This window comes from Candoia aspera, chromosome 1 (genome assembly GCF_035149785.1).
Source record: "Candoia aspera isolate rCanAsp1 chromosome 1, rCanAsp1.hap2, whole genome shotgun sequence".
NCBI classification, from domain to species: Eukaryota; Metazoa; Chordata; class Lepidosauria; order Squamata; family Boidae; genus Candoia; species Candoia aspera.
Window position 1 is genome coordinate 221794860 of NC_086153.1, and position 25937 is coordinate 221820796.

Below are 25937 nucleotides of genomic sequence, written 5' to 3' on the forward strand. Positions count from 1 at the left end.
GGCTAAATCTGATCTGCTTATTTTCCAGAGAGCCAGTTTGGTCTAGTGGTTAAGGCACCATGCTAGAAACCAGGAGACTGAGAGTTCTAGTCCCGCTTGAGGCATGAAAGCCAGCTGGGTGACCCTGGGCCAGTCACTCTCTCTCAGCCCAACTCACCTCACAGGGTTGTTGTTGTAGGGAAAATAGGAGGAGGAAGGAGTATTAGGTATGGTAACCACCTTGAGTTATTTATAAAAATAATAAAGGTGGGATAAAAATAAATAAAATAAATAAATTGTTCCTCATTCACCAAAATTCAATATCTTCAATCTTCAAATTCTAAATTTATCAGATTTCTGAGAGCCTGTGTGGTTTTCTTAAGCCAGCCAGAAGGAGTGAAATGTGTGAGCAGAAAGAGCAATAAACATTTGAATATAGGTTGCCACTATATTCAAAAAAGGCCACAGTTTGGGAACACTTATTTGCTTATCCCAAATAGCAAGGGGAAAATACACTGCAGCCTGTGGCCAGTTTTGCTTCAGCCAAGAAACAAAGAGAACTGAATCAGAATATTCCTCCTATAGATTGTCCATGGCCTTGCTGACCATTTTCCATCCAGGCTGTCTAATTCTGATTTCTGGAAATGTAGCCAGAATTCAAGTGATCAGTTTTAAGCAGCTTTGGTCTGACACCATAAGCCTCAGGATGAATTGAGAATGTTATAAACCCATTCCCTCAGGTATCTGGATCAATTTGTGACTTGTGAGCTTTGCACATCTCAACCAGTTAATGTATGTTATTATTTATTTGGATCTCTATCTATTTCTTTCTTTAGGGTTTGGAGTACATTACAACATTCAGAGAAATACTAAAATCACTATAAAATAGGCAAGAGGATTTGTGACCCTTCAGGCTGAATGCACTATTAACCTATTTTTTTTTGCTATCAACCAAAATGGAGGAAAGTGTCAAGGGCCAAATATCTGGCAGTCTGCTATATATTGTTGCTTGACTTGAAGTGCTTAAATTCCCTTCAGTAGATATCATGCCTGTAAGTCTCTTCCATAGGAGTCAAGAGGAATTAAAATAAGCTACTTTGGGATGGTGCTCCTGCTGTTTTATTTAGAGAAGGACTAAGTAACTTTTCAGCCAGTTCACTAGCCTAGAACTTCCTTCCTTCCTTCCTTCCTTCCTTCCTTCCTTCCTTCCTTCCTTCCTTCCTTCCTTCCTTCCTTCCTTCCTTCCTTCCTTCCTTCCTTCCTTCCTCTACACAGATATTTCAGTCATCTAATACTGCATACTGAATCACCTAATATTGAAGTCACCTAATCTGTTTTCATTGGGGTAAACAATTTAAAAGCCATGCAGTATATCATTATATACCTATGGTCTCCAGGAAAATGGCAGATTCCCTGTGTCAAATTTCCTTTCTGAGATTGAAGACAGGGCTTCTATCTTGTGGGTGAAAACCTCACCATTCCCCTGTCCATGCTGCAGACCCTCATGATTAGAATACCTCTCCTACCCATTCAGATATCAGTCCTCCCTCCCCACTCACAAATGAGAAGGGGAGAGATCATCACTGGAGAAAGAAAAGGAAAAGGAATGAACAGATTAACCGATTGTTAGTTACCCAAGACCTACATGGGTTCTGTTGCCTACCACTTCCCTAAGCGGGAGAAAAGTAAACTTTAAAAGAACGTAAGTTATTTTTAAGACATAATAGTAAATTCTTCCTCTTCATGCTGTTTTACCTTGATGTGATGAGCCTGGCATGGCTTAAAAAAACCCAGTGATATATGAGTCCTCCAAGCAGAGTTGCACTGTAAATATAATGTATATTTTAAGCATTAAAAAACATACCTATGGAATCTCAATGCAAACATAAATCGTTGTGAAAATTCTTGAATTTTTTTTCTGTGATTCTTGATTATGACAAAATTGTATTGGAACCATACTGTATATCTATATGACCCTTTATCTTTTAGAAATTATTTCTGGGCAGCAAAGGTTTGAGCTGTTTGGAATGAAGCTGTGCTTCTTACCAAATTCTTCTGTATCTCTGTGAACTGAACTGTCAATTATAATTGCAAAGGGAAGAGGGACATAGACTGGCTTATTGTGTTGCAGCTGAAGTTAACCAAACCTCAATTAAATAAATGGGATTACAGTATGCCTCCATTGCAGACAACAAAAAAGTTGTTGTGGATGGAAGATCAACTGTACAACTTTGAACCCAGAAGGAAAATATTCATCTTTTATTCCTTATTTGTTAGAGAAGATTATGGGGAAAAACCCAGTTGTTGTTTTTTTTACTTGAAGAGATATACTGGTAAATTGCTGTTCCACTAAGCTTTATGTTTCGCAATAGCACAAGCTGCAGTAGCCTTCCCACAAAGAAGAAAAGGTATTAACTTTACAGGGGATAGAAAACTGAGAGGATAAGCAAATATCTCCATGTTTACCCTGCTTGCTCTGAAAGCTTAATACGATTAGCTGTAATGATGTTGGCTCTGTACGGTAGCTTGTTTTTAGTTTTATCTTTTTTATTGGGGAAGGGTGATATGTGTCTATGGCTATTGTATTTCTTCTACCCAGTTGTTTAATAAGATCACTGGTTCACAGATGGATCTTGTTGCCATCTCAGGACTTCTGTGGAAGTTCTGCCACCAGACTTTGTCAAAACCAAAACCAAAACAATTCTGCAGATTCCTTCTTGTATGCAACATCTGAAGAACTGTGATAGTATAAGAATAATAAAATTTAGGGGACAGTAGAGAGTGAGAAACCCTGTCTTCATATCTCTAGGTTGCTGTCAAATGTTGCCTGTGGTGAAATATTGTCATAATTTGAAGATTTCTTTGGCTATTTCTGAAATAGCTGATGAAACTGGTGCAGGTTCACACACCATATGAAATCACAGTTGTTTAACCATGAGTTAACTGATAAGCTGCAATTAGCTGTTTGTGTAACATGCTAAGCCATAATCCATAGTTTAAAAACCACAGGGGTTGGTCCCACAGCACACTAAGTCAAAACCAAATAAACTACGTGTTGGCTTAGCACAATATGCATATGTGATACTTATGAGTAAAACACTTTTTCTGAATACTGAACTGCATAAGAACAATTCTACTGGGACGGTATGAGAAACCTCCTATTCATATTCTACTGATTATGAGTAGAATGTCAAAACTTGCTGTTCAATATGGCAAGGTCTGAAACCTAGGAATGTACAAGTAGGACAAAGTTTTTTGTGCAGGCACTGCTGGCTGCCAGCCAACAAGACAGCAAACTGGCTGCCTGCCACAGTCCAGAGATATGCAAACTCAGGCAGAACTTTTAGAAGCAAAGAGTCCTTTTTACCTATAGTTAAAGATGGCAACTGTAATGTAGTCAAGGCTTGGCATGAGTCAAGGCCAGGAATCCAATAAACGGTGACAAATCCAAGGGAAAAGACAGGAGACACGGTGAAGTGGAATCCAGAGTTCAAAGCGCAGCACGACAAGGTAAACCCAGCAGAGCTGGGCTTGAAAAGTTGTTCCCAGCGCTTCCTCCTGGGGAGCGGGGCCAATAAATCAGCCACGCTGAGCCTCCGTCCAGAGCATGCTATACATCAGAGTCTGCTCCCCCACCATCCCGCTGCTTGGCCGGCCTATCTGGCCTGGGGGGCTCAGCCTGCTGCCCTTGGCTGTTTAAGGCCCGCCCCTGCTTGGGACTGGCTGGGTGAGCCTCAGAGTGGGGGGGGGGCTGTTGGGGGGCAGGCAGGCATCTGGGGGGCGTGCAGGATCTGCCTCAGCCAGAGTGGAGTCACGGGCTTCAGCCCAGCTGGGACCATCCCCTCCAGGACTATTATCCCTAGAAGCCCCTGGCTCTACTTCCTCCTCCTCCTCATCCAGAGACGCATCTAGCAGGGCCATAACACAAAAGATCTATGAAATTTAGCAATTCTGAGTTCAAAAAAATTTGAATGAGTCTACCTTGCACTTTCATAGGATCATAAAGTTGGACCATTTGGGCTATTAGTTCCAACCAAATGCTTAATGCAGAAGTCCACGTTAAAGCATCTCTGATAGGTCTGTTCTTTGGCAAAGAGGAGCCTGCCGCTTCACTACATAACCAGTTTTCTTGAGTTTAAATGTGAGTTGCTGTGAGCAGCCAGTTGTTCTTTAATAGAAAGTCCCATCATCTTGCCAAGCTCCATGTGTCCTTCACTTTTCGCTCAGACTCTATGGTAAATATGTTTGTGTATGGAAGCTGGCTGAGAGAAAGCTTTAATGCTGTGGCCTAACTGGTCTGGGAAAATGCAAACAAACAAAAACTAAAACAATTAATTGATTTTTTTCATATTAAATATTTTAACCACTGCTTTATTATATCAGACTGAGTTAAGAAGCAGGAAATACCCAAAGAGAAAGGAACAGGGAAGGAGATTCTGAGATAAATGCCTGAAGCCTAAGTAAATAATAAGGCAGGATGTGGGTAGATAAGGAAAAACTTGGAATATTTAAATATTAATAGACATTCAAGACAGCTCAGCCCAGATAAATGATGAATACTTAGCTTTTGCTTGAATGTTGCTAATGCTTGAAAGCTCTTCATGCACTTTTAGAGATGAAGAAATTAAAAGAACAAACTCTTTGGTGAAAATGTAACGCACAGAAGCCTTTTAGAAGTGCTGGATACTTTACCAATTTGTACACAGAGTGAGGAGGAAATGTGAGTGTGAAAACAAATGATGATCATTAAGAATCTTGAGACAAATCATTCCTTGTCAAAAATCACCAGGGGGGCAAAATAAGTTAGAGAGATTTCTATATTATTTCACTTGATTGCATTTGCTTCTTTCAAAACTTTTTATGTTAAAACAATAAAATAGATAAGAATGGAGGAAAAAAATTAAGAGGGTTTTTAAATGATTATTACTATTATGTACAGAGATGATATAAGCCCACATCTTTGGGTTAACATCTCAAAACATTGGTTACATCACAGCTCCATTATCTATTTGAAGAGTACCATGTGCAGATTTTCTACGGGAAATTGTGGAAATTTGGCACTGAACTTCAGAACATTGAACAGAAAAGGTCCTTAGATGGATTAAGGTTACAGTGCAATTTTCTTCTTTTGGCAGATTCAGCCTCATGATGAACTGAGTGGGTGAGGGGGTGCAAAGGAGGGTGCAAAATGTTTTGAGCTTGAAACCTTTTGATCAAACCTCTCTGTTTTCCGTCTTTGGTCTCAAGATCATCACCAAGTGTCAAAACTTAATTTTAGTTCCAGAAAATTCTGCTTTAAGTGTAACTACGTCCTTCAACTGTATCAATTCACTCATTCTGTAAGACTGTAAATTGTGGCAAACTCCACATCTTCGTTTCTATTTTTTTAAACTTATATTTTCTTTAGACAGATTTTACATGTTCCTCCAAGAGGAGACAGTTGGGCAATGAAAAAACTGAAGTTTGTTTGTTTTTTAAATAAGAAACTCTTATTTAATCTGAAAGAAACTCTTTCAGCTGATTTTAATCCTCATACATGGAAAGTCTTGCAAACTTATATTGGAGTTAAATTTTATGATGGTTAGCTGCCTGGAATCACTGGTTTGAGATGGGCGGCTATATAAATTGAATAAATAAACAAGTAAATAAATAAATTTGGTGGATATGGTAAGTTTAAATTCTTCACAGCAAGAGTATAGTCCTTTTATCAGTTTAGCATCAGATTTGCTCCCAACTTGCTTTTTTCAGTGTCTCAATCCTTAGTTGAACAGCTAGTAGTGTATAGTAAATACACCCTATGGCTAGTCATCTTATTTTTAAGGCAGTATTTAAATACATATTTATTAAAGGATTTATAGACAAAATAAGATTTTGAAGATATTATTTTCTATAAGCAGACATAATATAAATGTAATGGTTATTTTGGGTGTTTTTAAGACATTTACTCATGGTTACATTCTTGAAAATGCTTCATGAAAAAGAAGGAAAAAATTAAACAAGAAGTCTTGAAATACGGAATGAATGAATGAATGATTAATTAATAACTTTACTGATTAGTCAAATGACCATATCAGAAAGTTGGGCATCAGCCACTATAAGATATAAGATATAAAATATGATACCATAAAACAGCTAAAATACAGTAAGATTAGATAAAATATACTATGGTAAGATAAAATATGATAAAATACAGTAGGGTAAAATAGAGATAAAATTGTAGGATAAAAAGGCAAGATATAATAAAATGAGTAATAAAATACAGAAACAATGTGAGTTTAAATGAGTTCATCACCTTTACATGCCACCCCAATGTGTTCTATAAATTGCGGTCTCAGTTGGACAGCCCTAGCTATAAACTTAACAGTTCTATTGACCACATATGTATTTGTGCCCTGGAGGAAGTAACATAGTCTTTTGTTACCGTCCCAGTATGTGGTTCTGACAAAATTAAGGAACTTTGCACAAGGTGTCTACAGTGGTATTATACCAAGTTTTTGTTTGCAAAGTTGGAACTTAATTCCTTCTAAGTATTTGATGCAGAATATTTATTGACTCATATACAGCAAAGACACAATAGGGGAAAGAACAGATAAATTATTGACCTCTCAACTGAAACAGCAAAATAGGTAATGTATTTCTGCTACAAGGGATACTTAAGGTAAAAATTCCTATTTAATAAATCAGCATTTTTTTAAAAAAAAAATACAATACTGATTCAAAGGTCTTTAAGAAGGAAATTAATTAACATTTAAATAATATAGTTCTCCTGAAGCTGTTTATTTAGAGGACTTTTCTTCTGTTTGGGGAATATTAGAGTTAAATCTATGAGAATAGAAGCAGTTTTACTGTAGGTTCCAATGGCTATCCTATTGAGTGGCATAAGACATGTATTGATTTATTGTTTGTTTATTGATGGATGCTTATAATGAAGCTTTTTGTAAATAAAATTTTCCCAACTTCCTGTAATTAACATTTTATAACAGCCCAATCTGCTCATTCAATCTTCAATTGTCCATAACTGTGCATAATCTATTTTGGAAAAGAGCAACAAACCCTGCATAATATTAGTTTATTAATTGATATTTTAGAGGTACATTCAGAGAAAATGAAATCAGTAGTCGTGGTCCCATTGATGCAGAAAATACTTTTTGATGTGGCCCAATAGAAACTTCTGGAGTAAGTGCCAGCCAAGTATGGATTTTCTTCTTTTTTATGAATTGGATTAAAATGTGGCATTTTAATCCTTCAGCCAGGGTGATGACAAATGGAGTTGTCTCCTCATCTGTGAAGTTGTCCATGGAACTCATCTCTTTCCTTTACTAATTACAGGAGATAGAGAATGAGGGATCACCCTGCCCCTCTCACTGCATTTCATTTATCTCTCCATACATTTAAAAGGACATTTCCCTATCCCTACATTAAGGAATTCTTGCTCTTCTTCTTCTTTTTTTTAATCCATTCAGTTGTGTCTGATTCTGGGAGTCTGCCTGGACAAGTCCCTGAAGTTTTCTCAGCAAGGTTTTTCAGAAGTGGTTTACCATTGCCTCCTTCCTAGGACTGAAAGAGAGTGACTGGCCCAAGGCCACCCGGCTGGCTCTGTGCCTAAGGTGGGACTAGAACTCCTGGTCTCCTGGTTTCTAGCCTGATGCCTAAGCCACTACACCAAACCTGGCTCTCTGCTTGTTCATTTGGGAGAACATAATTCTTCCAATTATGTATGATGTTGTGTTTACTGCTTTTACTGCTGTTGGCAGAATTGCTGAGCTGCTTGTGAAGCTGCACAATACTCTCTTCATTTTCAATTGAAGCTGAGTTTTATGGCTTCCCTTCTAAACCTCCAGTTTATGTCTAGCAAGCTACATACCATCACCACCACCACCACATCATCACACTGAAACTTCACTCTCTAAAACCACATCTGGGAAATGTAGAGCTCCCTGTTTCTGTGCAGATTGGGTGGCAGATAGCAGTCAGCAGAGATTGTACCACATATTTTTGTGGGCCTTGGGTGAAAAATGAAGAATTAGGGGACTTTTTCCCATTGTTTCCTATAGCCAGAAGACTTTGAGTCACTTTGGAGTTGGGTGGCATCTAAATCTAATGAAACAAACAAACAAACAAGCATCCTTGAGTTTTGTTTTATCTGTTACAGGGAACATTTGAGGCATTATGAGTTTTGTTCTGTAAAAACAAGCAACTGACTTGGACAATTTCAGATCAGGCTGTTTTGTTCCAACCATGAAACAGAAACCATTTCCAGTGATGAACAAACCTCTATGAACAACTGGTAGCAAAAGGACACTAAGAACTTAAAGAGCAGCAACTTGCAGTAAATTATATTTAGTATTCTCACTTAGGGCTGATAATAAGGAGATGATGATGATGATGATATCTATTGCCTCAAGAACAACAAACAACAGTGGGAATACCCTCAGAACATTTTCTATCTTTCCTTTGTGTTATGAGAAATTCCTAACAGGCCATAACTGTAAATCCAGTGGAAATGTAATGATGGATGTTTGACCAATTTCGAAGTTTCATCCTGGTTCTCTAGCAAGTGAATTATTAGTAACATCATAACTTTCTCATCTCTTTAGAAGAAAGCTGGTTAACCTTTGTGTAGTCAGGACCATGCTTGCACTTTTTTTCCCTTGCCTTCTTGGAGGCCATAGTTAGTATGGCGGGTATTGTGATGTCACCAAAATAGCAGGGGCTGAGAATTTCGGCCTGCTATTTTTGCAGGGGTGGAGCTGGAGGTAAGTTATATGATCAGATAAGCATGCTAAGCAGTCCAGAGATTTAAACACATATAAAAACACCTGAAAGGCACAACTGAAAATCAAGGTTTTTCTCCAGAATTGGGATGATGAGTTACATGCTCTGGAACTCCTCCAAATGAAACTAAATGCCTCATAGTTGATAAGCTTCCCATCATTTGCGTCCTTCTCCAAGCTATGACTAAATGAAAGTTCTGGGCAGTTTTCGCACCATTTCAGCCTATTTCCTTTTGCATCATTGTTGCTGCCATCACAATGGTAAATCAGATGCTTTTCACTGTATTCTGAACTGGAGGCATTGTGGCATGGTGGTAATGCTTGTGTGTCTGGCTGTGTGTTGCCTATGGGTTATATTGTGAGGGGAAAGGTTAGGGTAATAGTCTCTTTAATTTTATTTATTCCAAACTACAATCTACTGAGGCAAAAGGCCTCATTTTCCAAATCAAATAGCCCTGTGAGCAGTGATACTTGAGACAGAATCCCAAACATCCCCCAAGTTGGCAAAGGCATTAATTACTATTAATTGTAGCTTGAAGGCAGTTGCCGGCTGTGTGTACAGAACCACACCATGCTTATTTTGGCAATTGTTTTTACTCACTAATGGATTAACGGTTTGAATGTTCCATTTAATTTAAGTTACAGCTGCTCTGGAGATTTACATGCCGAGAATATCCATGTAAATTTTATCTCCCTCTTTTCAAATCTTCTAGAATTAAACATTTTTAAACCAAGAGTAAAACAATGCTTTTTATAAAGAGGAAATGGAGGAAGGATTAAAATCTATTGTGATGGATTTTGTCATTTTGTAGACATCGTAGACTTTGTTCCCCACAGAGTCTGAGACTCTTCCAACAGCACATGAAGGGCATCATAACTCACATTTATCAGGTGTCCTTCATTGCTTCCAGATATCTTATAGCCAAGATTTCTTTTAGTTTTGCTGTGAAACAAAGTAATTGAGCTCAATCTTTTTCTCCATCTTGACGCTTTTTAGAACTTCTAGGATGCTCATGACAATTGGGAGTTCTGTGTGTTGAGTCTAATGCGCTTGCAGAGAAATGTTGATTGAGTACAATTTTTGCTGTTGATTGAAAACATGTAATAAATATTTGGCTTCTTTGAAGCAGGATCTACCATCATAGCAGTTTGAAGTTAAATTATGTTCAGACTAAAACAAATGCATACTTCCCTTATGAACTGTTACTGTATATGAAACACATGGGAAACTGTTAGACTGTTCATCAGATATAAATCTAGGCACAGAATTTGTTTTTATGTCTGGAGAATGTTTAGACTGAAAATAAGTATAAACATATATACCTGCATACTTTCTATTCATTCCTTTGAAGGATATTTTGGTGACAAATGTAGGAAGCCTGATCCAGGGAATGAGGGGATGTGTACTTAAAAGGAAGCTAATGAACAATAATTTAATTTTCTTAGGGTGCAGTGAAAAAATGGTATTCCATCTTTTTAATTAAACAGCTTTCTTAGCACCTTCCTATTGTGATCTTTCTCTTGGCTCTCCATCCTTGTTTCTTATGTCTCCATCTTTATGTTTTACTCTTCATTCCTACAGAGTTCTCTAAGTTATTTTATATTTCAATTTTTTAAATGTGGAACTTTTTTTTTCTCATTGTCATGCTTCAGTTACTTTTGCTACAATGATAACACTTATATTGGGGCTACAGAGCTGCAAAATCTAAGTAATCACTAGATGGCAGAAATGAGTACAGACAATTTTAACTATTTGTATCTTTTAGTGATTGTTTAGGTTTTGCAGTCATATCTGGTAGCCCTATTGATATATATTTTTCTAGTAAGGTAATCTGTCAAATATACCTATTATATCAACCCTCTTCATTCATTGGTGTCTCAAATTGAACATAGAGAAGATGAGGTTTTAATTTTTCTCACTCATATTTCTATTTAAAGTTCTCGGAAACTTTATTTTTTGCTAAATGTGGATCAGCCTAGAGGTGTGCCAAGAAACCACACATTTTTAAATAAGTTTCATCAACTTGATGGTGAAATATACTGCCTTTCTTTTCTTTCTTTTTAAAAACTATTTAAAAAAAATAACTATTATAAAAGAAGGCAAAAACTGGAGAAAAGAAACCAAAACATACCAAACATATATTTACAGACACATGCACGTGCATGCACACACGTGTGCACACCACACACACAGACACACAATAAAAAATAAATTCCCTTCTCACCCCTATGGGTGGTATGTGTCTTCCTCAACCTCGGGTCCTCTACCAGAGGCCTGGGAGTTTGAAGGTTCTGCTCAGCATCTTAGCTATTCCTAGCACTGCACTCTTCTGGACAGAGAGCATTGATGTTGTTCCTGGGATCTGTTGGAGCCACTCTCCCAGTTTGGGAGTCACAGCCCTGAGTGCCCTACCAACACTGGAACCACTTTGGCCTTCACTTTCCACTTCCTCTCTAGTTCTTCATTCAGGCCCTGGTACTTCTCCAGCTTCTCATACTCTTTCCTGACATTGCTGTCACTTGACACTGCTACAGCTATCACCACCGCTGTCTTCTGGTCCTTGTCTATTACCACGATGTCTGGTTGATTGGCCAGTACCTGCCTGTCTGTCTGGATCTGGAAGTCCCACAGGATCTTAGCTCTTTCATTCTCCACAACCTTCTGTGGAATCCCATCTGGACTTGGGAGGGTCTAGCCCATACACTGTACAGATGTTCCTGTACACAATGCCAGCTACTTGGTTGTGCTGTTCAGTGTATGCTGTTCCTGCTTGCATCTTACACCCTGCCACTATGTGTTGGACTGTCTCTGAGGCCTCTCTGTACAGTCTGCACCTTGGGTCCTGTCTAGTGTGGTAGACCCCTGCTTCTATGGATCTGGTGCTTAGTGCCTGTTCTTGTGCTGCTATGATCAGTGCCTCAGTGCTGTCTTTTAGTCCAGCCCTTTCCAGCCACTGGTAGGATTTCCCAATGTCAGTCACCTCAGCTATCTGTCGATGGTACATCCCATGCAGGGTCTTGTCTTGCCATGGCACTTCCTTTGCTTGATCTTCCTTCCATGTCTGCTGCTGCCTCAGGCATTCTCTCAACAGCTCATCTTGCTGATGTAGTCCTGGATGCTCTGGGTCTCATCCAGGACAGTGGCTTGGATGCTCACCAGACCCTGCCCTCCCTCTTTCTGCCTAGTATACAGTCTCTGGGTGTTGGACTTGAGGTGGAAGCCTCTTTACATTGTGAGGAACTTCCAGGTCTTCATATTGGCAGCCTCCATGTCCTCCTTTGGCCATCTCACTATACCGGCAAGGTATCTGATAACTGGCAGGGCATACATGTTGATGGTATGGATCTTGTTCTTCCCATTGAGCTGGCTTTTTAGGACCTGTCTTATCCTTTGGTGGTACTTGGATGCTGCTGTCTTCCTTGCCTCCTCATCATGGTTCCCATGTGTCTGTGGGATACCAAGGTACTTGTAGCTGATCTGTAGGTCTGCTATGTGGTCTGCTGGTAGTTCTACCCCATCAGTCTTAACTACTTTCCCTCTCTTTACTACCATCCGGCCACACTTCTCTAGTCTGAATGACATCCCAATGTCTTCACTGTAGATCCATGTCAGGTGGATCAGTGAATCAATGTCTTGTTCACTCTTAGCATACCGCTTGATGTCATCCATGCAGAGGAGGTGGCTGATGGTAGTTCCACTCTTGAACTTGTATCCATATCCAGTTCTTGTGATAATCTGGTTGAGGGGGTTCAAGCCCATGCAGAACAGCAGCAGGGACAGTGCATCACCTTGGTATACACTGCACTTGGTGGCCACTTGTGCGAGCTGCCTTGAGTTGACTTCCAGTGTTGTCTTCCACAGTCCCACTGAGTTCTTGAGGAAGGTCCTGAGTGTCCTGTTGACTCTGTATAGTGCCAGGCATTCACAGGTCCATGTATGTGGCATTGAGTCATAGGCTTTCCTGTAGTCAATCCAGGCTGTGCTCAGATTGGTCTGTCTAGATCTTGAGTCTCGGGCGACTGCTCTACCTATGAGCAGCTGGTGTTTGGAGCCTCTGGTGTTGTTCCCAATGCCCTTCTGAGCTGTGCTCATGTACTGGCCTCTGTGGTCCTGCAGCTTGGCGGCTGTGATGCCTGATAGGACTTTCCATGTTGTGGGGAGGCAGGTTATTGGCCAGTAGTTGGATGGTGTTGTTCCCTTGTTGGGGTCTTTCATGATCAGCACTGTCCTACTTGTGTTAGCCAGTCTGGGTGGGAGCCTGCTGCTATGAGCTGGTTCATCTGTGTTGCTAGGTGTTCATGCACTGCTGTCAGTTTCTTTAGCGAGTAGGTGTGGATCATGTCTGGGCCAGGTGCTGTCCTGCTCTTCATGTTCTTGACCCGCTGTTGGATGTCTGCTACTGTGATGGTCACACATACACACACACATACATACTGTGATGGTGACACACACACACATACATACATACACATATATATATATTGACACCATGATTCATTGTGGTCATCCATGGTTGATAAATTGAAGCCATTATTCATTATGGTCATCCATGGTTGATTTACATTAATCAGTTCTGCAAACCATTGAATATGTAGCTATATGTTTGTGTTTCCAGTGCTGAACAATAAGTCTTTTGATTGTGAGTTCATTTTCTTTGTCTAGAAGTCAATTCCCATGTGATTGAGATAAAAAATAAGCATCTAAAAATATTAAACCTCAAGATTGATTTAATACATGTAATTGCTTCTTACCAAAATGGAACAATATATTTAAATAAAGCATTACTTTCACTGCATCTCCAATGACATAAATGCAATAAGATCATTTCTGAAATATTTCTTGTTGAAAAGGATGTGATCTAAACATCTATTGACAAGTTTTGGGTTTTTTTCAACCTCTCTTCTTTTTTTGGCAAAAAAAGGTAAACACACACACACACACACTCACACATAAAGGAATTTGAGAAAAAAATATAAAAGCAAAACAAACACAGAAAAATTATAAATAGGACATTCTGATAGCTTCCCTATCTTTCTATCTTCCGCCACCATACCTCCCCCCTCCCCAGCCACTGATTGCTGCTTGGATATTTTTTATACTTTACTTTGGACATTATTACTTATTTCTGTTTGGATCATTTTAATGATTATTATTTAAATCAGTTTCTCTTTTTCTTCAAAAACTATATTCTAAGTAACTTAGCTTGCCTTGCTGATATCTTATATATAAGGGAGCTGCTTGAATTTGGTTAGGCTTCTGCTGTGAAAGGATACTGTCAGTTTTCCATTGCTGCATTCCATTTTAGTCTCCCAATCCTGTATTGATGGCAAGGTTTCTCTTTTCCAATGTTGCACCCAATTGATTCTTGCCGATTTCACTATATATCTTAATACACTATGATGGTTTTCATTTCTCTGGGATCATACCTATTGAAATATTTTTGGTTTTTACTTGAATTTTATTTTCAGAATTTTTTGGATGTTTTTGTGCATTGCTTTTTTAGTACTTATATGATAAAACACTCCTTTTTTAAAAAAAGAAGAAAAAAAAGAAGTGAAATTCTCAACTGTAGAATGTTGCTTTTTAGTTTAGTTATGAGGTGGCTAAGGGATAGATGTGAGTGTTCTTTCATGGTATTAATCATCTTTCCAGCAGGTAAAATCCAAGGGAAGAAATCTTAAATCCAATATATCTTTGGGTCTAAGAGACTTTAAGGGAAGACATCTGGTGGAAACTTTTTCAAATTCAGAAGCATGGCAATTGGGAGTACAGAAAGATTTGTAAGCAAAACAAAAATGAAAACCTAGAACTGTTTCCCACCTCATAGTAAAGCTAGCTCAAAACCACACACACAAACACAAATCCTGAAGAAATCCCAAAGTAGTTTGAGAATAAGAAATAAAAGAGAAGCCTATTTCTCAGTAGAAGATAAAAAGTTGTGAACTGAAATAAAAGTTTCAGTACAATATGGCTTAATATAAAATATAACTGGTCAACTAGGTACCATGTCAGCTCTTTGGGTTATTCAGTGATTGGAACGGTATAAATATATGAATTATAAACACCAGCATTTAGTCTCTTTTACAATTTATGTAAGATGTAAAATATGCAAATGCATGCTTATGATTAAAGAGACAAAGGGCACTTAATTTTTTAAAAAAGATTCTTTAAAGTCACTACTTTAAAGGGAGGCATTTAAGGATGCTGTGATTAATTGTACAGCAATTAATTCAGAACACTGAATTCTAAATCTTCCCTCTTAATTAGAAAATGCTAGCATGGTGCAAAGTGGAGAACTATCATGCCAGGGGCACGTATCTGACATAAATCAAGAAAGGAATGGTCAGCTTCTGTATCATCTATATATTAACCTTCTCCAGCTTGGCACCTCCCAGATGCATTAGCACTGCAATTATTTAAATTACCAGTGGCAAAGGTTGCAATAAGTTGGATTCTGGGAGATTCAGCACCAGTGTATCTGGACAGCACCAGGCTGTAGAACTGTACATTACATTATGAGTTCTACTGATTTAGAGACTGTCTGAGTCTCTATTTGGTAAGTGTTTTATGGTTATTGAAAATATAACAGTTATTTGTTATATTTATAGATTGTCATTGAGACATAATTGTGACTAAAGTCAGTCTGCAACTCTCTGTAATTAAAGCAATGTTTATGTGCATAAGCAAATCATTTGATAGTGGGAGATGGTTCTGGATTGTGAACTTGATTCTTCCCACTTCCTCATCTTTTCAACGTTGCAGATTGTATTTCTAAGTGCAGTATTTGGGTCACACTTTAGCAAGGAGTGTGCCTTTCAGGTGAGGAAAGTAGGGATCTCTCATTCTATAACTACATAGGTTATTTTCTTATACAAGCATTGCATGTTAGTCTGTTGATTCCTTCCTTCCTTCCTTCCTTCCTTCCTTCCTTCCTTCCTTCCTTCCTTCCTTCCTTCCTTCCTTCCTTCCTTCCTTCCTTCCTTCCTTCCTTCCAGTTCTGACCAAGTTAAAAAAAGAAAACCACCTTCCATGATTTGAAAATTATTACATGACCTCTTTGACAACAAGGCACTGGCTTTGTTCCATTTTTACCAACAGTTGCTCCATTTTTAGCAATTATTCTGTTGTATTTCCCACATTAAAAACTGCAAGGCACAAGTAGAAGATATGGAACAGAAGTATAATTTTATATTTAGAAGGCCAAGGACTGATGATAAGGACCTTGCAGCAGTAACCGTGCCTTGGTGCATTTGGACTACTGTAGTGCATCCTTCATGCTGCTGCCTTTGAGGACCAGCCAGAAGCTACAGCTAGTACAAAATAGGGTGGCCTCATCACTAGCAGGTCTTAACTGCCAGGAGCATATTGCACCTGTGCTGAGGGCCCTGCATTAATTGTTGATAGGCTTCCATGTGCAATTCAAAGACCTGGTTTTAACATATAAACCTCTATTTGGCTTGACACCTTGGAAACTGTGAAGGCCAGATTATTCCAGAGGACCTTCAGTGGTTGAGTGTCATCTTGTAGTTGAACTGTTGAACTGTTGTTGTTATTATTTTTTAGGATATTTGTTAGCAATTTAATTGATTTATTACATTCAGTATTGTTCACCATAGATGTTTTAATTATTGATGTTCCATTGTTGTAACCTATCATAATTCTAAATAGATTCAGCAGCATCCAAATTTAATAGCTTAATAAACATGACTCCCTTCATCTCTCAAATAAGTACTTTGTTAACTCAGATTAGCTTGCAATTTTATGATGCTTCAAGCTATACCTAACTGAAGATTAAGACTCCTTGTTCCTGTACCAATGAATATCTGTTTTTCCCCAATAAAGGAATCTATCTGCAGCTCCAGATATCCTCAAAAGCGTTGTATTTCCTAGATGGCAGTGCTTCAATTAGGTCTTTCAGTGAGTTTATCCCTGACACACCAATTTCCTCCACAACTCTGCAAATCCTTAATTTCATTTCTACCTTCCACTGAGTTAATTCTGAGTTAATTTATCATGCTGGGCAGCAAATCACTCCTCTGCTGCAGCCATCTCCCTTCTCTCTCTCTCTCTCTCTCTCTCTCTCTCTCTCCCCTCCTCCCTTTTCAAGAATCAGCTTTAAACAGCTTCCAGGGACTGTCACCATTCCTACTAAGCCAGGTTGCTCTGTTCAAAAAGGATGCAGGTTTTGTTTACATCTGATAAACAGGTGTATTGTAGATATGGACAGGGGAGTGAGATGGTGGGGGCAAAAAAGCCACTAAGTTTTATCTTCTTTCTATGGAGCCATGTGCAGGAGTGTCTGAAGAAGGATTATATACCACCAAATTCCCAGAGTCATTGGGAGTTGGGCAGCATATAAATTTAAAAATTAAATTAAATTAAATTAAAAAATAAAATAAATACAAATACAAATACAAATAATAAAAGGAAAGGAAAGAAAATACAGGGAAGGTGGCAGCTGCAGTAATGCAATTGAAGTCCCACCCCTTTGTATGTGCATGTGACACCAATCCATGCGCAAAGGAGATGGGGCTAGTAGCACACATGCCTGTTTGATTCCTCGTTGCAGATCCTGCTGGGAAGGAGGCCATGTAACCATGCAGTCTCTCCTTGCTCATTTCTCCAGCTGTTTCTTTGCAAACAATTAGCAGTGCATACATGTCAGAGTGTGCTGGAACGCGTTTGGCCCAAGAGATCAGAAAAATCACACACCAGGCATTTCTATAAAAATAAATTTATTTACAGAAAGCACAAAAACATATTTTCAAGCTGTGCATTCACAAGTGCTCAGAGAGGACAGGGAGGAGGGCAGGTAGAAAGGAAACTGAAACTAACAAGCTCAGGCAAGCTGCCCTCCAGGCAAATCAGGAGCTTTTACCTTATATGGTCATGCCTTTTCACACCCAAAACTAAGGATACTTAAGTTTGACCTTCTGACTCTGCTAGAGTGATTTGTTACCATAGTAACCTTAATGGCTTGGTCTTTGCAAAAACAAAGAAATGCCAACAATACATACATTTTCACTTTGCTCAGAGAGCAAGTGAAAAGACCTGTAGAGGGAGGATAGGAAATTCCATGGCTTGGTGGATTGTGGACCTATCAAGATATGATCTGCTGGTCACCTCCTCATTGGTCCAGTAAAAATAAAGTAAGAAACATCAACAGCTCTTCCTTAAAAACTTGCTTTTAATTTTCTACGAGGAGGCATGGTAGTGTTTGGAAAACTTAGTATGGGTGCTACCTTTATATAATCTTTCAACATTAACAGATCCTGAGTTTCTGTAACTTCCTTTACTCTTTACTCTCTCTTCTTATCCTGTCCTTCTCTTAATTTAATATCCATATATTTTAAATTTATCTAAATTTGGAGGAAGAAAACAAGCTGTCTATTTCTTGTTTTCTGTGAAATTTTGTGTTTTCTTGTTTTCTTTGAAATTTCATATGGGAAGATACTGATGTAACTCTATAAATTCATAAATATAATGTGATAATGATTATAATGATTATAATGTTGAAGTTGATGCATGCAGAGCTGATCAAACTTCTGAAAACAGTTTTTGAGGTTCCTTTAAAAAAAAGATTGGCAGCAGTGTTCATCAGTTTTTTTTAAAAAAGATAAAATAGCCATACAATAATGAAGACTGCTTAAAGACACCCACCCAGCCAAAGTTAGATTTCTAAACCCCAATCTAAGTGACTGGCTAATCATTTAATTGGGCCACTTTCTGTGCCAAGGCTGCCCTGTGTGTCACCAATTTTGGATGTTACAAAAAAGTTTAAAATGGAGAAGTCAGCAAGGAGAACTTAGGGATGGAATTAAATCAACAAGGAGAATATGGGATGGACGAACTTTCATCCACACTGGAAATGAACTGAATTCCCTTGGGCAGTCTAACTGAACCTTGAACAAAATCGAAGGGTAGAGATAGTTGGTTAATCCTAAAACTGCAGTTTCTCTGTACAACCAGCCTTTCCTAGTGCACAAGAAGGGAAAAATATAGAGGTGACTGTAGGGGAGGGAAAGAGAGAAGTGTCAAAGTATGCATCATGCTGTCATAATGGAAAGAGAGAAAGAGTGAGTGAGTAATGTTAAATGTTGGGACATAAATACTTAAGGGTGGAGTTTGTGGATTGGTATGCTGCAGCCACCTAAGCCAGCCACATTTTTCTTCAGTATTCACGTTTTTCTCTCTGAAAAATTGAGATCCTGTAGTCCTATCTGATTTTTTGCAGAAGCCTTAAGAAAATCTGTTCATACAAGACAAAGTTGTAGGGAAACCCTAGGTGCTGAATTATATGAATAGAATGAAGTTGGAATTAAAGGTAATAAAGTGAGAGGCTATGGAAGCAAATAGATCATCAGTCTATCTCTAGTGTGCAGAATTAGGGCAAAATAAACCAGAGAGATCAAATCAAGTAGTTGCCATATTACTTCACAATGCCTTTTTTTATTTCATGGAGTGTCTTTTCTTTTTTACAAATGCTTCAGGCATTACAATTTTACTGTTGTATCTGATGGGGAGAAACGGTCTCACTACATTGTCATAATAGTATCAGTTCCAATAACATTTGAAATAACAGCTGTCTTTCAAACCTTTCTGATTTTTTTTCCTCTTGACTTATTCTGATATCTTTTCTAACATTCCTTGCCAATGTTTGCCTACATTTTTGATAAAATCTAATGACATTTCTAGTCCTGCCTTAAGCATGAAAGCTGGCTGGGTGACCTTGGGCCAGTCCTTCTCTCTCAATCCTCACAGGGTTGCTGTTGTGGGGAAAATAGGAGGAGGAGGGTGTATGAGGTATGTTCATTGCCTTGAGTTATTTATAAAAATAATAAAGGCAGGATATAATAATAATAAAAAAAAAACTGTACAGTATAGATGTCAACATCTAAGATACCTTAGAAGGTATTCCTTACTTACAAGAACCTCTAGTACTAGAAGATGAAGTTAGATCAGCTGTCCAATCATTACCAAGTTGGAAGGCTACAGGAACTGATGGAACACCCACTGAAATATGGCAAGCAACAAAAGAAGAATCAGTCAAGGTTCTAACCAAGCTATACCAGCAAATCTGGAGAACGACACAATGGCCAACTGATGGAAGAGGTCAAGCTACATTCCACTACCAAAAAAAGGAGACTTAACAGAGTGTGCAAACCATCATACAATATCCTTAATTTCACATGCTAGCAAAATAATGCTTAGAATCATCCAAAGCAGATTAGAGCACTACATGGAAAAAGAGATGGCAGATGTACAACCTGACTTTAGAAAAGCCTGAGTGTAATGATTGCCTATTCTGACATACTCAGCCTCACAAGCAGGTTCTTAATGAAAACTGATTTATTGAAAGAATAGTGTGCAAATACAAAGAAAGCTGAGAATGACCAAAAGCGCACCAAATACAAACTAAAAACCTTCGCTTCACTCCCGATCCCGCCCCTCGCCCCAGCATAGCAACCACCCCCTCCCATGCAAAACGTTACGATGGACCCAGACCATTGGAACGATGAACATGACATACTGCCCCCCTTAAACAAACTAAACTAAGGAGCAGGCTTAGCAGGATAGGCAGTATGAAAACGGGTAATTAAAACAGGGGAGTGAACATCGCGGGCAGCAACCCACTCAGGATGAGGGAAATGTTTCCAACGGACAAGGTACTGCAGGGTAGAATGAAGTCGTCGAGAATCAAGAATCTCCTTCACTTCAAAGTGCTGCTGACCATCAATCATAATGGGTGCAGGGGGTGAAGGCTGTGGGTGCCAGCGATCCGATTGGTGGAAAGGCTTGAGCAGGCTGCAATGAAAAACGGGGTGCAAATGTTTAAGATTATGAGGTAAATCCAACTTAAATGTAACAGGATTAATTTGGCCCACAATAGGAAAAGGGCCCACGAACTTGGGTGCCAACTTCTTAGAGGGTTGAGGGGATTTGATAAACTTGGTGGAGAGATAGACTTTATCCCTGACTTTGAAAGTTGGCTGTGGTGCCTGCTTGGTGTCAGCGTGGCGTTTGTAAGCAGCCTGGGCATCTGCAAGAGCCTGTTGGATTTTGGGCCAGGAGTCCCCCAGATGTGTTGCCCAATCCGTAGGGGATGAGGGGGGAGATGTTGGTTGAAGCAGCTCAGGAATGGGAACAAAATCCCAGCCAAAGACGGTACGGAAAGGGACTTGCCCGGTGCTTTGATGCACTGCGTTGTTGTAGGCGACCTCAGCAAAGGGAAGGAGATCGACCCAATTGTCCTGCTGATAATTCACAAAAGCACACAGATACTGCTCCAGTGTGGAATTAAGTGCCTCTGTAGATCCGTCAGTCTCAGGATGCGACGCAGTGGATAGTGCCTGTTTAGTGCCCACCAATTTCATAAAAGCCCGCCAAAACTGGGAAGTAAATTGTGTGCCTCTGTCAGTCACCAAATGGGTGGGGCTCCCATGGAGCCTGTACATGTGTACAAGGAAGAGGTGGGCGAGCTGTTGAGCAGAGGGAATAGAAGTGCACGGAATGAAATGGGCTTGTTTCGAGAAATAGTCTTTTACAACCCAAATCACAGTTTTCCTCTGGCTCGGAGGTAAATCCATGATAAAATCCATGGAAATTTCCTCCCAGGGTTGAGAGGGACTGGCCACTGGTTGCAACAACCCTTGGGGCTTGCCAACCTTCCTTTTGGACCCTGCGCACACTGGGCAGGAGGCAACGTAGCTTTTGACATCACGCCTCAGCATGGGCCACCAGAACTGGCGCCGAACCAAGTGGAGAGTTTTTACAAAGCCAAAGTGACCAGCCACTCTATCATCATGGGAACAGAGCAAAATGTCTTTGCGCAAATCGTCAGGGACATAGAGACGGTTGTGCTTCCAAGCAAAGCCCCAGTCCCAAGTAACATTGTTCATATTCGCTTGCAACCAAGTGTCAGATTTCAATTTGGAGAGAAACTGTTGTTGCAAGTCAGAGGGAATTGGCAACCTGCCTGCATGGGGTGAAAGTGAAACGTTGGGCTGCTGGCACGAGTCTGGCTGTGAGTCACAGCTGCCATGCCCAATTGGGGTTCAGTCCACAATGTACCCACCAGGTCAGGAACAGAGATTGAATCCTGGGGCAAGTGGGAGAGGGCATCTGCTAGAAAGTTTTTCTTTCCCGGAATAAACTTTAACTTGAAATCAAAACGGCTGAAGAATTGAGCCCATCTGATTTGCTTTGGGCTGAGCTTCCGAGGCGCACTGAGCGCTTCAAGGTTCTTGTGATCAGTCCAAACCTCGAAAGGGTAGGTAGCCCCCTCCAGTAAGTGCCGCCAAGTGTCTAAAGCAGCTTTAACTGCAAAAGCCTCTTTTTCCCAAACGTGCCACTGCCTTTCTGTCTCAGAAAATTTACGGGATAGGTAAGCGCAGGGCTTCATACACCCTGACTCATCTGCCTGCAGCAGGAGTGTTCCAATGGAAAAGTCAGAGGCATCCACTTGAACCACAAAAGGTTTGGTTGGATCGGGATGTTGCAGAATGGGTTCAGCAGTAAATAGCTGTTTAAGTTTGTCAAAAGTCACCTGGCATGCAGGCGTCCATTTAAGTAATGCCCCAGGGTTCTTTACCCTTCGGGTATCCCCCAACCCTTTTGTTTTGAGTAACTCAGTGAGGGGCAACGCTATCTCAGCGAACCCCTGGATGAACTGCCGATAATAGCGAACCCCAGGAAACTCTGGAGCTGCCTATGCGTTCATGGCTGCTCCCATTCCAGGATGGCTTGAATCTTAGCTGGATCCATCTCAATACCCTTGTCCAAAATTCTGTAGCCCAGATAGTCAATTTGAGATTTATGAAATGCACATTTAGACAGTTTAGCATACAGTTCAGCTTTTCTCAGTTTGCTGAGCACTTGCCTCACCAGGCATCATGTTCCTCCATTGTTTCAGTATAAATCAACACATCATCCAAATACACCAAGACCCCTTTGAATAAATGGTCATGCAAGACCTCATTGATCAATTGCATAAAGACCCCAGGCGCTCCCGCCAACCCAAAAGGTAACACTTTATACTGGAAAGAGCCCAGAGGGCAATTGAAAGCAGTTTTCCATTCATCCCCCTCCCGTATGCGAATGCGGAAATATGCCTCCCGCAGATCTAACTTGGAGAATATTTTCCCCTTCACCAGATGTGTTAACATGTCTTTGATTAACGGTACAGGATATTTATTTAATATTGAGACTGCATTTAATCCCCGGAAATCTGTACATAGTCGCAAAGTTCCATCTTTCTTTGGTCTGAAGAGAACAGGAGCCCCTACCGGGGAATTGGCAGGTTCAATAAAACCCCTAGCCAGATTTTTGTCGACAAACTCTCGTAGCGTTGCCAGTTCCTTCTGGGTCATAGCATAAATTTTTGGCTTAGGCAATTGTGCATTAGGGATAAACTCTATGGCACAGTCAGTTTTGCGATGCGGCAGCAGCTGATCCGCCTCCTTTTCGCCAAACACATCTGCAAAGTCTTGATATTGTTCCGGCAGCCTGTCTAGTGGACCGGTGAGGAAATGCGGAGTTGCTGCTGCCACCCTCCCCACAGCGCCGTTGTCCACGTCATCCCCCTCAGGGGCTTTGTAGAACTCATCCGCAAAAGTCACAGTCCTGTGCACCCGATTTATCTGTGGGTTCTGTTGGACGAACCAAGGCATCCCCAAAATGACAAACAGACCCCCCACAGGTGCCACCACGAAAGGCAGTTTCTCCCAGTGGCTGCCCATTTGCAATGCCACCATCCCTGTGGAGTGAGTCACCGGTTTCCCCCCCGCTGTAGATCCATCCAATTGGGTGAAGATCATGGGCCATTTCAACAGGAATGTGGGTAGCTCTAACGTGGCCACCACGTCAGGGTGCATTAAACACCACGAGCACCTCGAATCAATCATTGCCCATACTTCAACAGTTCGTGTACGGGACCCCAAGTTCACCTTCACTGTCAGGGTAGGGAAATTTCCACTCACTGAAGTGTGGTCGTGCCCTTCCTCTACCACCTGCCCAGTGGCACCTCTTAGAGCAGGTGGCTGGCATTTTCCGCCGGCTGAGACAGCTCAGGCTCCCCTTCGTCCCCATAGAAAGGGGCGTTCTCAGCCTCAGTTTCAGCCATTGCTGCCTTCATCTTCCTGGGCACAGAGGGGGATTTCCCTGATGGCTTTGCCGGACGCTCCTCGGTCTTCCTCTGCGGGCATGCTGCTGTTCAGTGCCCCTCCTTCCCACATCAGAGGCATTGCCCTTTCGCAAAACGGCTCTCCCTCTCCTCTTGCCAGGCCGTACGTCCCGCTCTGCCAGTGGTGCCCGGTGTCTTGGCCATCCTCGTCATGGCCATTTGCTTGGGGCCCTTCCTGGTTTGTGCGATCTTAGCCTGGGCTTGCTCGACATTCCCCGCTAGTTGAATCCAGTCATATAGGGTGATCAGATCTGCTCTTACTAACGCCCATCTCAGTAACTCGGGTCTCAGTCCGTCTTTGAACATCTCTATTAGGGTAGTTGGTGACCAATCGTCGACCTTTGCTGCTAGGGCTTGGAATTCTAGGGCATAATCGGCCACGGACTTTGATCCTTGGATCAGTTCCCTCAAAGCCACCTTGGCTTTCTCCTTTGCTAACGGGTCAGCAAAATGCATTTTTAGCGCCCACAGAAAGTCTCTGAAATCATCCAACTCCATGGCGTCCATCTCGGTTAATTGGACAAACCAATCAGCTGCCCTCCCCTCCAGTTGAGTAGCTACCGCGTTTAACTTTGCCCTTTCCGAAGGAAACAGCCTCCCAAACTCCTCCATATAGCTTTTTGCATTAGTCAGGAAGAATGACAGCTTTGTGGGATCCCCATCAAACTTGACAGTGAAATCCCTATACCTGGCCCTTTGTGGGCTGCTCTTCCTCTCCTTCCGCCCAGCCCTCCTCCTGGGCTCTGGAGACCTTTCCTCTTGAGTGGGGGGGGGATTTGCAACCCCAACTTTGGGACTTCTCTTCCGATCTCTGCTTTGTCCCCTCCCTCCGTCCTCAGCCCGCCGTGGGGGTGATGGAGAAGCCCACCAGGGACTGCGCGGTGGCAATCCCCTCCAGTACTTCCTCCGGTCTTTCCTCCTCACACTCGGGGGGGGGGGAGAAACAGATGGGGACGACCATCTGTAATGATGTTCCCTTCTTCCTCTGTCCTGGCTGCCCCTCACAAATGACATCCTCGCCATCATGTCTTCTAAAGACTTTACCCTGGCTTCCAACCTCTATGATTTCTCAGTGGCCTCGGAGATGTCCGACCCACTCCTCTCCATTATGGCCACACTTGGGGACAGCGGATACCTTGGCTTCACAGGTGCCGGGGGCGTTCTGGACAGGGTTCCCTCTGCCTTCCTGACCAACTTGGACTTTACCGCTTTCGCAGTAGCTGAGCTGGCATCTGAGGTCTCCGACAGTTCCTCCGATTCTGGAGTGAGGGTCCTTTCCCTTCTTTGTCCCATGGAATCCGTTTCCCCCACGCTGGAATCCTCACTCTCTCCCGAGCAGGAAGTAGGTTCAGTCATCACTAACTTTATTTCCTCACAGTAACACTGGAAGGAGGTTAGTGGTAAGAGTTTTAAGATTCTCAGCTTTATGTAATGATTGCCTTATTCTGACATACTCAGCCTCACAAGCAGGTTCTTAATGAAAACTGATTTATTGAAAGAATAGTGTGCAAATACAACAAAAGCTGAGAATGACCAAAAGCGCACCAAATACAAACTAAAAACCCTCGCTTCAAACCCGATCCCGCCCCTCACCCCACCATAGCAACCACCCCCTCCCAGGTGTTGGTAACTGTTACACATCGGCCTGGGAAAGTAACCTTGAACACATGCAATAACCCAAACATACATTCCTCAGTAACAGTAAGGAGATTACAGCCCGGCAGGGCTGAAATTCTCCTCCCTGCAAATGACAGACACGGATCAGGAAAATTGACATGCGAAACGTTACGATGGACCCAGACCATTGGAACGATGAACATGACACTGAGGAACATGAGACATTAAAGCCAATACATGCTGGATAATTGAGAAAGCCAAAAAATATCAAAAAGAGGTCAGTGTGTGCTTCATTGATTATAGAAAGGCCTTTGATTGTGTCAGTCGTGTCAAGCTATTGAAGGTGCTTAAAAAAATGGGAATCCCAGAGCATCTCACTGTCCTC

At 41.0% G+C, this 25937-nt stretch overlaps 1 long non-coding RNA gene across 1 annotated transcript in view; it reads right to left on the reverse strand.

The window, feature by feature from the left end:
- Positions 1-25937, reverse strand: part of LOC134487188 (uncharacterized) — a 732234-nt gene that overhangs the window by 499307 nt on the left and 206990 nt on the right. The window lies entirely within an intron of this gene.